This window comes from Hetaerina americana, unplaced genomic scaffold (assembly GCF_022747635.1).
Source record: "Hetaerina americana unplaced genomic scaffold, ioHetAmer1.1.p SCAF_5, whole genome shotgun sequence".
Lineage (NCBI taxonomy): Eukaryota > Metazoa > Arthropoda > Insecta > Odonata > Calopterygidae > Hetaerina > Hetaerina americana.
In genome coordinates, this window is record NW_027287095.1 from 61,420,076 (window position 1) to 61,435,257 (window position 15,182).

Genomic DNA, 15,182 nt, shown 5'->3' on the forward strand with positions numbered 1-15,182 from the left:
CGGGGGGTAGTAGTATATTCTCGCGACCCCGTTTCCACGACCGCGACCCCTCCCCACCTCCCTCCCATTTCCTTCTCCCATCATCACCACCCCCGATCACTCCCACGGAGAGAGGATGTGGGTGAGGATGGGGGGGGGGGAAGTGAAATAAGGGAACTCCGATCTAGTGTAGTGGGAGGAGGTATTAATCGAATCGCGGCCGCGAGGCGAGACGTCTCCTCACCAAGTCCCGGAGTATTCGTCTTCCCTGTCCCGTGTCTCGCCTTTTTCCCAGTCGCGTCTCTTCTTCCTGTCGTCCTCGTGGGCGAACTTATCAATATGCTGTATATCATATTTTTATGGGTATCAGTATTCGCTATGAAACTCTTTCTTGTATTCTACATTTATAGTTCGTGAAGCGCGGATTGAATCATACCGAAAAAATTATTATTTACTGTCGGCTCCATGGCCATTCTGGAAGGACAGAGATGCACAAGTGTTATTTACTTATTTTTAATGTAGGTATTAATTTTCCTTCTTAATTACCAATGCGAGATTAAATTACTCATTCTTGTTGGGATCCTAAATTATATCCCTACTGGATACTTATGCCTATTTCCTTTTTACCAGTATTTGACTACAGAAAGATATCTAATGCCTAAGAATACCAAGGGAAAGGATGACACACGTTAGCAAGGCATTTCTACGATAATTTCGGAAGGTCCTTTACAGTTTTGAATGGAATAAGGCGTTTATAAAATGGATTTAAAAACTTGACAGAGGTTTCAATCACAAAGGAAAACACGCGAAAGAGCTAAATTTAAAAATCGTGGCATGCTGGGGGAAATTAGAGGCTGTGGAATGTTACACTTACTTTGGAATCGTCATACGTAGCGTGGCATGAAGTAGGTTTGATAGGCATCAAGTGCAGCCTATATCAACGTAAGTAGGTGATCATAATGGAGATTAACCGTCTGTGTTCAGTAAGATATGTGTTGTCACAAGCCAAAAATTAGTATGGGAAAATACTCACAAGGTGTTTGGCACTCAATGATTCGGAAGCGACGACCACTTAAATATTGGCCTCATATTAAAACCGAACGGTGAAGATCATATTGGAAAATAGAGAGTGAGAAACGAGTATGCACAATTGGAAAGGCCAGGTATGGAGTATATTATTGATTTACTCAACAGTACACTGCAAGCCACCGCCAGGGTATGTGGCAGGGGGTGATTACACAAAAATCTAATTTTGAAACGAAATACAGGGTGCGACACACATAACTTCTTTTTTTGAAAGCGTTTTGCGTTTGAAAAAAGGAAGTATGTTGCCGTACTATATACTTTTCCCCAACCTAAAGTCGTCGGACAACGTTATTATATCTTATCGTTCGTGGGAAAAATGACATCTTAAATCTATCTGCTTTATACTCGTACTTTATGTCTCGAATTTTACGAACCTGATCTCGCCTACCCAGTACAATGGGGCTAATAGCAATACATTTTCAACATCACTGCTAAAGAGACATCCTTCCGATTCATGCAAGAGATTTAATCTATAATTTGACCTTCATCTACTCAATGCCCCCCAAGCCGCCGCAAGGACGTGTGGCAGGGGTGTTAGGACACCACCCGTAATTAAGAAAGAAATAAAATGCATGCAAAAGCCACACATTTATACCATCCACAAATAAATTTGGTATACATTCATGAAAGATGACTTACTCCCCACAAACATGCAAATACTCAAACTACCAACTAACATACGAGTATATATGCACCTACTAATATACCTAATATTTTATATAATCTAATATAACCTTCGCTTCCTGATTTTTTCGCAACTTAGTAACTCCATAAATTTTGATACGCTTCTCAGTTTATCATAAGAACGTTTCTTATACCTAGCTCCTCTACGCTATACGCGATCCAATACAGCAACTGATCCATATTAATGTGGATCTGATTTGCTGGCACCATATTCTAAAAGAAGTGTAACGAGCCAAAGAAAACTTTTATGGAAAGAAAAATGAAATGGATTAGAAACACCTTGAGACACTATGGGTTTGTTTGGAGGACATTAGAAGAAAATTCACACTTAACAATTTCATAAAACAAATGAAGAGGTGTGTAAGTGCTTAAGAGTTAATAGGGTTGGATAGGAACGAAGAGATTACTCATTCAATTTTCAGATTAAGGCACTAATAACGGTGATGATTACAATGCGGTTATCTCTGCCAACATCTTGGAATCATGTCAATGTATTCTTCTGCTTCCGTCGTGGCAAACACAATGCTAATGGAAAACGGTTCATTGTATCTTTTTGTTCGGAATTCGATTTCACTTTCTTTGGCGTGTGTTTTAACCTGAGAACGCGGTGAGAACCTTGGATCATTCCCCCGATACCAGAGGAAAATTCACACGTTTCAGATCTTTTCAATAAGCTCCCCATGATATCGTATCTACGTGTCTCAGTAGATTCCCATCCTACATTTTCTAATTGGGTTTCTCTTGGAGAAATCTTTGCGAAAAATAAACGTCACCCCAAAGACTTGACACCGCTTGCTCTTTAAGTTGGAAAATGATCAGTTGGTACTACAACTCGCTCTACTAGAGCGTTAAAATCATCCATAAAAAATAGTGTACATTATATGAACCCTGAAATTTCATTTCCCGTCATGCCAACCAGTTTGATGTATTTCTTAGAGAAGAGATTGGTGCATTTACTAGTATATGGTCCATGCGCTACGCTGTCAATATACTGCTAAATAAAGATATACCGTTTCAAGTGAAAAATGTGGAATATTTGCCTTTTCAAAGATGCATAAATCAGATTAGATAATAATTATAAAATATCTAATGGTGCAAAAGTACATAAATGATATTATATATATATATATATATATATATATATATATATATATATATATATATACTCATATATACAGAAACAGATATAAGGAAAATGGATAGGAACACATATAAAGGACGAACACAATAGAGGTGGGGAAGGCGGAATCGAACGGATCACAAGAGTAAAAATATTTCCTCAACCGGGACTCGAACACCGGATCTTTCCACTTGCCGGGCGGATGCTCTTATATATATATATATATATATATATATATATATATATATATATATATATAAGTTCAACAGATTCAGGCTTGAGGTCGTGGAAGTTCATCATAATGAAATAAGGACAATTTGCACTTTTCCACAGTTTATTTAACGTACGACGCGTTTCAACTCACAGAGTCATCATCAGGTACAAGACTGTAGTCTTGTACCTGATGATGACTCTGTGAGTTGAAACGCGTCGTACGTTAAATAAACTGTGGAAAAGTGCAAATTGTCCTTATTTCATTATATATATATGTATATATATATATATATATATATATATATATATATATATACACACACACATTCAAACACAAAATCCCACCATACGGCGAACAAATATTTATTCACATGGAAATAGATATTAGGAAAACGGATGGGAACACATAAAGGACGAACACAATAGAGGTGGGGAAGGCGGAATCGAACGGATCACAAGAGTAAAAATATTTCCTTGACCGGGACTCGAACACCGAATCTTTCCACTTGCCGGGCGAATGCTTTTAACCAAATATAACCCTTAATCCTTATATATATATATATATATATATATATATATATATATATATATATATATATATATATATATATATATACACACAAACAGTATGTATAAAAAAAACACAGAAACACACAAAAAGAAAAGAAACTCACTAGGTTTCAAATTTTCGGTGGTCAAAGACACCTTTCTCAAGGAAGAGAAGGACAGAACTCGCTCTCTTTCAATTTTTTTATGTATAAAGCTTGGGTGGAGCTGCAGGTGCCCAGAATGCCTTGCCCGGGGATCGAACCCGGAACCCTCCGGTCAGCAGTCCAACGCTCTACGCACTGGACTACCGCGACCCATATATATATATATATATATATATATATATATATATATATATATATATATATATATATATATATATATATATATACATATATATATAATCTTCGAAATGGAACGCTCTTCGGCGACGCACAAATATATAAAAACACAGATGTAGATTTTTAGAATATAGAGACACAAAGAAAGGACACTCACAATTCACAATTTGTTATTTGACGTTTCGACAGCACGGCTGTCGTCTTCAGAATGTATATATATATATATATATATATATATATATATATATATATATATATTTCTGTGTGCGTATGCATTCACATGGAAATAGAAATAAGGAAAAGGGATAGGAACACATAATGGACGAGCACAGCAGAGGTGGGGAAGGCGGAATCGAGCAGATCACAAGAGAAAGTGAGACAGAATTATAGGAACTTCTGTAAATCTGCCTCAATTTCTTCTCTTCCTATCCCTTTACACGCAAATTCCCACAACCTTTCCTTCAACCATTGTTTCTCCCTGACCATCCTAGAATTCCTACCCGTTTCAGTCTCCAATATAGATGTTATAGCTCGTGAATCCGCATATATGCTAGCTTTCCGATCTTTAAAAAAACCCACCCTTAACCGCCATCTTTAATTCCCTTCCCAACCCTCCCTGCACATCATCTCCCATTCGATTCCATAGTCCTCGTCCTAGACCTTCCAGTCTGACCTGAAGAAGGTCTCAGAGGAGGCTTAAAGGTCGAACAATCTGAAATGTGAGTGTACTTTAACGTGTTATCTATTTTATTTTGTGATCTATGGTGCCGTCCAAATGTTATAATGTTATATTGCTCTCGTGAGTGTTTCTATTACATATATATATATATATATATATATATATATATATATATATATATATATATATATGAGAGAGAGACCTATACGTATAATATCATAGTGATTTTGTTTCGTTATAACAAATTTAATATTTTAAAAGCATACATAATCGATTCTAGTTTTACTCGGGTTTTGAATTAAAAGAAAAAGCCGTATTAAATTGAGGTACTCTTAGACTCTCTTTAGGGGGTCACGATAGTGCGGTAGCCATTGTACTGGCTTCCCATTCCGAGGGCCCAGGTTAGAGTTCCGGAGTAACAGTATTTTTCATTGATATTCAGATCCCTACTTGGGGGGCCATGCGGAAAGAGCACTTCGAGCGAAGGACGCTATCCGTAGGATAGGTTGTTAAACCCCTTAACGTTTATCGTTAAAAAGTATGGAAATGCCGACGCCGGTGTCTCCACCCTATCTCCACTCTCGGAACATACTACGACATCAGAATTGCTCACACATCCCTCGTGGCGCAAATTGAGCTCTTCCTCCGCTGGAGATAAGTCTTTCATTAATATCCATATGGATCACATTTAAGTCGATCAGTATCAGTGAGTCGCTGTCGTCGACGGATGAATAGCTGTATTGTGGCTGGGGATTACTTGCGTGGCAACGTTTACTTTCTATGTGGCTATGTTTGCAGTCGTTTTTACTGCTTGGTTTTACCTATTTTATATGTCTACTTACCTAAATGATATAACACCACCTAGTTTCACGCGTTTTATGCGTATAATAATGCTAGTCAATATCATTAATCTCAAGCTATCTCAGAAAAGCTTCGTTTACGTGTGCAAAGTCAACCCAAAAGCCATCACATGAGCGTATGACCCTGATAGTATCTTTCCCACGGAAAATATTTTCCAAAGCTTCAATTTACTCGTGTATATTAGGGCTTTAAGAAACAAACTAAGTTCTTGGCACGGTAGGGAAGGATTAAAGGTTGTTGGGAGAAATTCAATGAAGCCAGGGATATTCGATGCAGAGAAAATTGAGTGGCAATTAAATGTTGAATATTGGTAGAGGATGGAATGTTGAATAGAAGAGACAGGAGTGGAAAAATAATACGCATGCTGGACGGAATAAAGGGAGGCAGAAAGTGTGTGTAGTCGAATAATGGTTTATTTGTGTCCTGGTTATGCAGTATTAATTTAATGCCGTGTTAGGTGAGGCTTAGGAATGAAGTTGTATGTCTTTGCATTAATGCGTAATTTTGCATGTAGTATTGTTCCTTTTTACGGGTGGTGGCCTAACACCCCCCACCACACGTCCTTGCGGCGGCTTAAGGGGTTTGATGTAGATTCAGATGATGTAGAAGTAGTTTCTAGTTAGTGAAATCATCAAAAACCAATCTTGACCGGCAGACTACTCTATTATAAAAAAACAGGTTTTTCTATCGGCAGTATAATTGTGAGAATAGGAGCGTAGCCCACCCGTGCCAATGAATGTTCCAAAACTGCTCTTGGGTTTTTACTGACCTTGTTGCCACCGTCCAAAGAGAAAATTCCGGCTCTGAAACGAGCCGTTAACATATGGTAGCACTATGCTGCACTTTTATTTCCCTCGAACGGAAAGGAACAAACCCCGTTCAGGCACGCAGTATTATGTCCCTCTGTCGGCTGGAGTGCAATGAAGTCCCGGGCCACCCGGGAGATACGTCTTCACACCCGTGAATTACATTTCTGGGAAAAATACGGAACCTGTATTGGAGCCCTTCTCATCACGGCTTCCGTCGTCGTTGGTCGCTTGGATCATGCATATAAAATTCGGGAAATAGATGCCAGAACTAGCCGACTCAAGGACTCCTTCTTCCCACGGACAATACGGGATAGCAACTGCAGGGTTATAGATAGCAAAAATTCCACTTGCCACCCTCAGCGTCTAAAAAATAATTAGTTGTATTTAAATGCATGCTCTTCCACTAACCTTATGTGTTTTGCTATAATAACCCATTCTTTCCGAATGACCTCATTCATGTTCTGTTCATCTGTTTTTAAGTTTCCCTTTCAATCCCTCGTCCCTCTCCGCGGGGGGAAATTCCTGCTACCTGCAACGTTGGGTCGCATTCCCTGCCTTTTACAGATTCTTTGGGGGTAGAGTGTTTCGTGGTGCATTTTCATGTGGTAGTGATGTTTCACATTCTTGCTTGTTGTGTCCTGGCTTCCGTGTTGTAGGATGGCTTTCGTGCTGCATCATGGGGTGCAGTTTTTTAGTTGTTTTGCGGTTTATGTGTTTGCCTGAGTATTGGATGAAGGGATTTTTGCATGAGTGTGTGCGCTGCTGTGGGTGTAATTTTCCGTGTTTTTCATGTGGTATTTTTCCTTTTTACGGTTGGTGACCGAACACCCCCCGCCACACGCCCTTGCGGCGGCTTGCGGGGTATTATGTAGATGTAGATGTAGTTGCGTTTAAAAATGCACTGCTTCGAAATAATCATGCTGAAGCGATTTTAAAATAATTCATTTTTGCTATGCATTCATAGATGTTGTGCTGCGTCCAGAAGGAAATGTGTTTACTGCCTTAAGTTCCATTGATCTCCGTCCCTCGAATTGGTTATTTTACGCGCAAACCTCTCCTGTACGAATCGAAATACACCGCAACATGTGTGGACGTCAGTTTCTGTGAGGGAATCCTACGCAGGAAATGCACCAACTAAGTCGGCATGATGTGCATTTGTGCGCATTTCCTGCTTCGACCCAAACCCATCACGCCCAAGACGCGCGTCATGGCTTCCTATTTCCAGGAGGGAGGAGAATCGTGTAGGGTAAAGCAATGGACTCAGGAATGCGTGAAGGGCCGAGACCCGCACGGCTCAAGGGAGCCCAGTGCCAAGGGATCGGGGGCCGCACCGCTCAGTCGCCGGCCGCCCACTTCCCCGGCCACCCGTGCCCTCGGGGATTTCCACCTCCCCCGTCGAGGGAGGTCGGTCGCATTCCCCAGGCACCCATCCCTCAAAAACCGTTTATTAGCGCCACTGTTCCCTGCGTCTCCCCTTCTCACACCGCCCCACACACCCTGGCCAAGCTCCCCCTCCCCCCCCTACCACAGTCCGTTGGAAAACCGGGCTCCGTAATAATCTACGGAGCGATCCAAAGGATTAGGACAAGAGAATACAAAAGTGCCGGCAGGGGACCGAGTGTGGGGGGGGAGGGAGGGAGACGGGGTAGGGGAGAGATGATGATGAGATCTGACGATGGCATCGCCACGATTTTATTGCTTTATTGTGCAGTGTCGTTTTGGGGCGAAGCCAGTTCGCCTCGTTGAAAAAGGATGCCGCGTCTCATCCGGAGCTGAGGGAGAGAAAGAGAGAAAAAGAACTCGAAAACAACGTCGCTCTAGCCAGTCGTCCGGAGTCCATATATCCAGGATGAAATGAGGGAATCGGTGAGCTGAGTGGTGGGGAAGAGGGGCGCCATAAAAAGACGTGCGCAAAGGCCACCGAAGCTGCTTGAATCCGATCCGGTTGTACTTAGCGTGGCGTCTGTGAATGCCTTTTTGCCGCGCCTTAATCGCCTCTCAACAGAGCGCATGTGTGTGCGTGTGCCTCTTATTCCAACGTAGCCTAAGCTCTTCTCTGCCAGCCCCTTCCATTGAAGCCGGTGGGTATTCAGAAGTTCGTGTCAGGAGTTCCTGAAATGTGAGGCTGAGGACGATGGGAATGAATTGGCCCGTGTTACGGCGGAAAGGCGACGATGACTCGACTGATAGTCAAGGGGGAGATAAAAATGTTCTCTCTCTTTCAGGGATGGTCTAAAAAGTAAATTTTCATCGTAAATTAAGAGTAGTAAGAGTAAATATTTATACGTTCCAGTAATATAAACTCTGTTGCGGGCACGAAGAGTAACGATTGGGAATTTTCTTTTAACATTAATATGCTGATCTAGTGTTTTCTAATATTGAGGAAATTTCTTCTAAAAATCCTTCCTACCCCTCCCTCCCTCCTCTCTCTCTCTCCACTCTTAGGTTCATCCACACCAAAGAGTCGTTAGACACTTATTCCGATAGGTAATAACATAACGTGGTTTGGAATGCATCGAATCTTCACAATTAAGTTTTACGAGGTGCGAAAGTTAGAAACGGTGGTAGCAAATGCTAAGCAAGGGGAGACAAATGATAGCCCATTATAAGGCGTCGCTAATGGTTTGTAGCTCACTCACTTTTTGGGAAAATGGTGAGAGTAGTTTTAACTCGTTTTCTTTTTTACTTTCTAAGTCGACTCTTCCCGTAACCTGTTCCGATCATCTTGAAAGGAAGCGCCTGAGAAGATGGCATTTATCATGATAGGTAAAAAGAAATATTTGCAGATAATCAATGTAAATAAATGGCATATAAGTTCATTTACGGTAATAATATTCGAAAAAAATGCTGTTTTCACATGTTTTTAAGAAGTAAAACTGTCAACTTACGACCGAACAGGGTTTAATGATTATAATTATAATTCTTGCAACGACATCAACACAAAGACCCTCTGGCGTAGGTCTTGCTATTTAATCTTTCTCTGAATACTTTGGCTAAGTTTGTACGTAGAATACGAATATCTGTAATATCATGATATAATTTTTCTCATCTTGGCATATTGCAGTAGTTTCAAACGAATTGGCATCGAGGGAAGTGAATCAACGTCATGTTATCAGAGATACTGTTGAAGTGACTTAGTGTACGTCACCATCTGGGAATTCTATTTATTTCTTCTTTATTTCATACGTACGTTCTTTTATAAATATTTATTAGTTTAGTATTTTTTTACAAATTGCAAGGGAACGTTTTGTCGGACAGATCAGATAGCAAGAAAGTAGCTGTCAGTGCAGAGTTACTGAAAAAAAAAGATGTCCGTGAAATTGATTTAATGGAGGTGTTCTACGCATTTCCCGCGGCATCGATTAATTATTACTGGAAAAGAAAACGCCTGGGAGGCTGGAACTTCAGTGTCAGTCATATGTTCAGCGTTATCTGGATGGATGTCGTCAGTGAAATCTTCAGTATACTCGCCACATACTCCGAGACGAATGTTCACATCCTCTTGGATTGTGCAAAATCCGTACAAGTCGTCATTTTCGTACATATTAAGGATGAATTCCGTGGCTTTTATTGAACTCGCAGCAGTTTAAGATTCCGTTTTCGAGCCGAAACGGTGAAAAAATCACGTGAATGTTTGATGCCGTCAGCTTGATATACGAAGGTGTAGGAGTGATAAAAAAAATAATAGGTGCCTTTAATTTCCCCACCGTCCGAAGGACAAGGATTCAAAGGCGCCGGCTCATTAAGGGCGTGCTCTCATAACATGGCGATTATTTCTGCTGCTTCACTTTACCTCCCGACATCTCACGTTAAATTACACTTCATTTTCGCGACCTACAGCGCTATGTTACCTTCCTATATTTTTCTATTTTTTTTTCGTTTGACACCAATTCAGCTCACACGCACAGACCTATGTCGGATCTATTGTTTCTGTGTCTGTCAATACTTAAACGGAACGTGATCCGGGTAAAACACCCGCGATACATTTAAAGTATTCTTTGAGGTAACGAATCATTCATTCATTCTTTGTCCCCGGATTCCCGACGGAAAGCTGCCATTTTTTATCGTGAGTTTCGTCCTTGTTCATTACCCTGGCATAATTACCTCGTATGGCAAAAAAAAGTATTTCAATTTCAATTACACTAGCGAAATAGGTCTGGATATATATTTTATTCTTGACTTTATCGGAAGTTCTGGCCGATATCATCAGAATCATCTTTCTGATATTGACGGCCGTGGGGTCGAAACGTCAACTAGATATGTGAGCGTCCATTCTCTGTGTTTCTGTGGATAAATGTTTGCATCAAAGTGTTTATATATTTGTGCCGTCTATGTCGCCGTATCTGATGCCGAAAGCTTAAACTTTCTGAAGTGTGATCGTCCTTTTACGTGTTTTCAATTTATACTTTTGTCTTCTATTTGTCATATATATATATATATATATATATATATATATATATATATATATATATATATATATATACATATATATATATGTGTGTGTGTGTGTATATATATATATATAATATATTATGTATATGTAATGTAATAAATATATATAAAATATATATTTTATAAATGAAAAATATATACATACACACACACAAGGTCAGTACAAAGGTAGTATAAGGTATTCCTGGATTGACGGACGAATGGACGACGGTTTCTCCGGCTAGGTTCGAGGGAGGGGAGTCTCATTAAAGGCTGGAGACCGGTGGCTCTGGCTCCCAGCCTTTGCGAAGAGCGGATCGTTCGTTTGAGAGACCTCTAGTACGTGACCTAGTGACGCTCCATGAACCCGTTATTGAAACAGCGCTACGCCATCAAATTTTGAGTGAAATTAGATAAAACCTGGGAAGAGACTCCTGGCATGTTTTAGGCAGCTTATAGTGATAACGCCATAGGTAGATCAGATGTTATTGAGTGGCACAAGTTGTTTCGGGAGGGTAGAGAAGATTCTGAAGACGCCGAACGTTCAGGACGCCGTTCGACCTCAAAAAGTGACGAAAATCTTACAAGACTGAAGGCTTTGTTGGATAGGGATCGCGGATTTAGTACTCGCATGGTTTCTGGTGAATTTGGCATCCCTTAAAGTGATGTGCATTGACTTGTAATCGAAAATATGGGTATGAGAAAGGTGAGTGCAAAGTTGGTGCCGCCGCGAGTGCTCTCGGATGAGCAAATGGGAACTCGCACGCGGATCCGCCAAGAGCTTGTCTCAGACATCCTACAGCCCTGACGCTGCCCCACCAGACTTCTTCCTCTTTCCTCACCACAAATTAGTGCTGACAAGGCGTCACCAGGGTTAGGTGGAAGCGTTACAACAGGCCGTGACGAGGGAGCTTTGCAGCATTCGGGGCGCCGCCTTCCAGAAGGCGTAAGAGGCGTGGAAAACCCGCTGGCAGCGATGTGTGAACGCACAAGAGTGCTACTTCGAAGATTTTTCAGTGAATGTATCAATTCTGGCAATAAATATTTTTTAATCGACTCAGCCCTACTACTATTGAGACAGACCTTGTACAACTAATCGTAATTATAATCATGATTATTTAAAAAATTTATTTTAGTGGTGACATACATGAGTGGTCATCAGTCTAACTATGTGGGCACTCTGCCGATTTTGAAGGTAGATTTAGGACGATATTTAACGACAATTTATTTTTTGGTATCGTGGGAACTTCCTATTTCTTTCTTCATTTCTACGTAACTTCAACCTGCCTTCACATTGTCTAGTAAGTTCCACTCTCTTCCTTCCTCTACCCCGCTTGCCCAAAGTTCTTCCTTCTATCTCCGCCTTCGACAGTTCACTTTCTTTCATTATTTCCTCCATCCACTTTCTCTGCCTTTTTCGGATTCCCTCATCAACTTCTTCTCTTCTCCCAAGATATTTTAAACTACATCATTTGCCTTATCCTTTGTCCAACCCATTTTCTTCATTCTCTGCCACACCCACACCTCAAAAGACTCCAATCTACAGGTATTGTCTTCCTCTTGCCTCAAAGACCTAGTTTAACACCCATCTATTACGGTGCTTCATATGGAAGTCTTGAAATGAAATCTTTTTTTCGCATTTGTTGTTATTGTACCCATCAATTCCATTCTTGCAAATGCATCTTTCGCTAACGCAATTCTTTTCCTTGTGCCCACATCACAATGCCTCTTTTCCTCTAATATAATGTCCAAATACCCGAACAGCTCCACCTGATTTAGTTTATTCCCTCCTCCATAAATATTTAACTTGGCTTACCTGCTTCTCGAGAACCTCATGGGGATTATTCCTCATTCTATACTTGCATTGGGCCTTTGTAAGCCCTAAATATTACAATAAACAAAAGTACTTGTTACTGCAAATCCCCTGACTGTTTGGCTCACTATTGCCTGATTATCTGCAAACCTTACTTGACTTTAGGTTTTAGTTCATGAGTGATTATGTATACATGTGTGTGTGTATATAAATATATATATATACATGTATATATATAATATATATATTAATATTCATAAATATAAATCCCTTAAAACAGTTCACCTATCAATTCGAAGGTCGGTTTGGTAGGTGATGGTAGATCAGGATAGGGGCAACAGTTACTTTCCCTGTGCCATCTATGGTTTCCCAGAAAACTCTGGTACACGAAAAATTATACAACTTTGGTGCCCAGGGTGAGGGTACCCGGGAAATGAACCTGGGCCCACCGGTCTGTTGTCCAACGCTCTTTCTACCCCTAGAATACCACTTCCCCTATAAATATACATAGAGATATAATTTATAGATGGTCCATAATAATTATTATTGACAAGGTAAATTTAAAAGGCATATGGTTGGGAAACTTAATTGATGAAGGGAGAGAATAACCGTAGATTGGAGCTTATGCTTTTAAGATGTGAGGATGAAGAAGTCTGAAAGTAAAACAAGTAATGGAATTCTTGGCATGATAGCGGAAGAAAGATGGCTTTTTGGATGAATTCGTGAAAGTCAAGAGAAGTGGATGCATGAGATACTGAGAGGCAATGGGTTGTTGGTGCTCAAGGGGATAATGTTGGGAAATCGAGTCTGAGGGAGGAGAAGAGTAGGCACTCTGAATGGAATTTATGGAGGTAGAAAGTATGCAGAGCAAAATAACGTGTTACTACCATGTGTAAGAAGAAGTTCAAGGATAATTTGTATCAGATTAGTCAGGGATCAGAAATATGGTGGTGTTCAGTACCTGGGTCCATCAAAAACCTACCATAACCTGGTAGACTAAAAAATTTCAAAACGTATGAATCTAAGAGCAACCACTATACTCTATATTTATTAATAATATGCCATTTGTCTTCGGAAACCTCTGCATAGAACTAGCTCTCGGTCATGTCCTTTTTTTATTGGAGGGAGAAATATTATTCCAAAAACTTTTACCATCTTTGAATGCGCAGAATTGTACATTTTATGAATGTGTATTTAGATATGACCTGGAATGCGTCACGAACTTCATTTTAAGTACTGGATGCATTTTACATGTATTAATCACTGTTGGTTTCGCTCTTCTGTGGGCATATGCATCTATTTTTAGCCTTTCAAGAGGTGGCTTCAATTGCGACCGTGCCGCAAAGGACAACGAGTCATTTCCTTTATTTTTAAGAATTTACCGTCTGGGATATTTCAACTCAACTGTGACGTTACACGACCATTTTTACGAACTCTCTGATTCCATTGCTTATTTTTGCCTTTCCGCATTTGCAAGGACACTTTTAGCAATATGGCTGCGGCGTCCAAATTTGAAAAAGGGTGTTATTTGGAAGCTAATGCATCATGAGTTGGTTTTTGATGCAACAGGAAATAGATCGGAAATTCTAGAAGGGGATTTTAGTATTTTCTGCACGAACTCGCGGAAGCGTTTATTTCTGTTTTCTGAGTCGTGAAAATCAAGTGATAAAAGTAACCCTGAAACGTAAAAAGGCTCTGCCCTGCTTATCTGGAAGATAATGGTTGAATTTGGTTAACAGTAGATGGAATAAACGGAAGTTTTTTTTTGCTTCAAGAGGAGTTAACCTTGAGATAAAGATATATAAATTTATTATTTCCTTATTTAATTTACACCAATAATCCTGTTTCGTCGAATCGTAAAGGTATTATAAAGGAATACTGAGCAACAAATGATTTGTTGTTGAAGGTTTTAGATTACACTCTTAAGTGTTTTAAAAATGCATATTTACCGGTTATATTTGTTATGGGAACAACAGGCCAGGGAACGTGTATAGACGAACGCAACGATTACTTCAAATTTATGCGTAGAGGAGGTCTCAAAAGTTGTACACTCGAGTTCCTTAAATTTCCGATCGAGTTTTCCACCAAATATGAATGAAACACTCCATCAAGGGATTTTATTTACCCGAAGGTTGAAATTGAAACACATTGATATTTTCCACACGCCTTTCGCAACGTGGCGCAGGCTTATTTATAGCATGAGGCAATTAATTCTTAAATTGGTCAGAGGAGCTCAGCTTCTTCTGAATAGCACGTGCTTTTTCGTGAAAGGGTGAGCCAATTTTAACTCCAACCTTATTTTCCGCTTGCATTACATGGCTTCATGTTGGCTGAATATGATAGTGAAATGTTTGCCATGCACTCGTCGTTCATTCCATTCTTGCAAGGGTCAAATAAAATCTCGGAAGTGGTTCAACCGGCGTCGGCAAAATTAGAATTTCACTGCGGAAGGGTAGTTTCCTGAATATTCATGCAGTTTGACTGGAGGTTGCATAAATATGAAGGAAAGCGGCCGTAATTTTTGCATTATAAATCTGATATCCCATGCGCATATTCTTTTCCAAAACACGTTCGAGCCAAGTTAAACGAAAAATTCTTACGAAAGCAAGTCCATTCG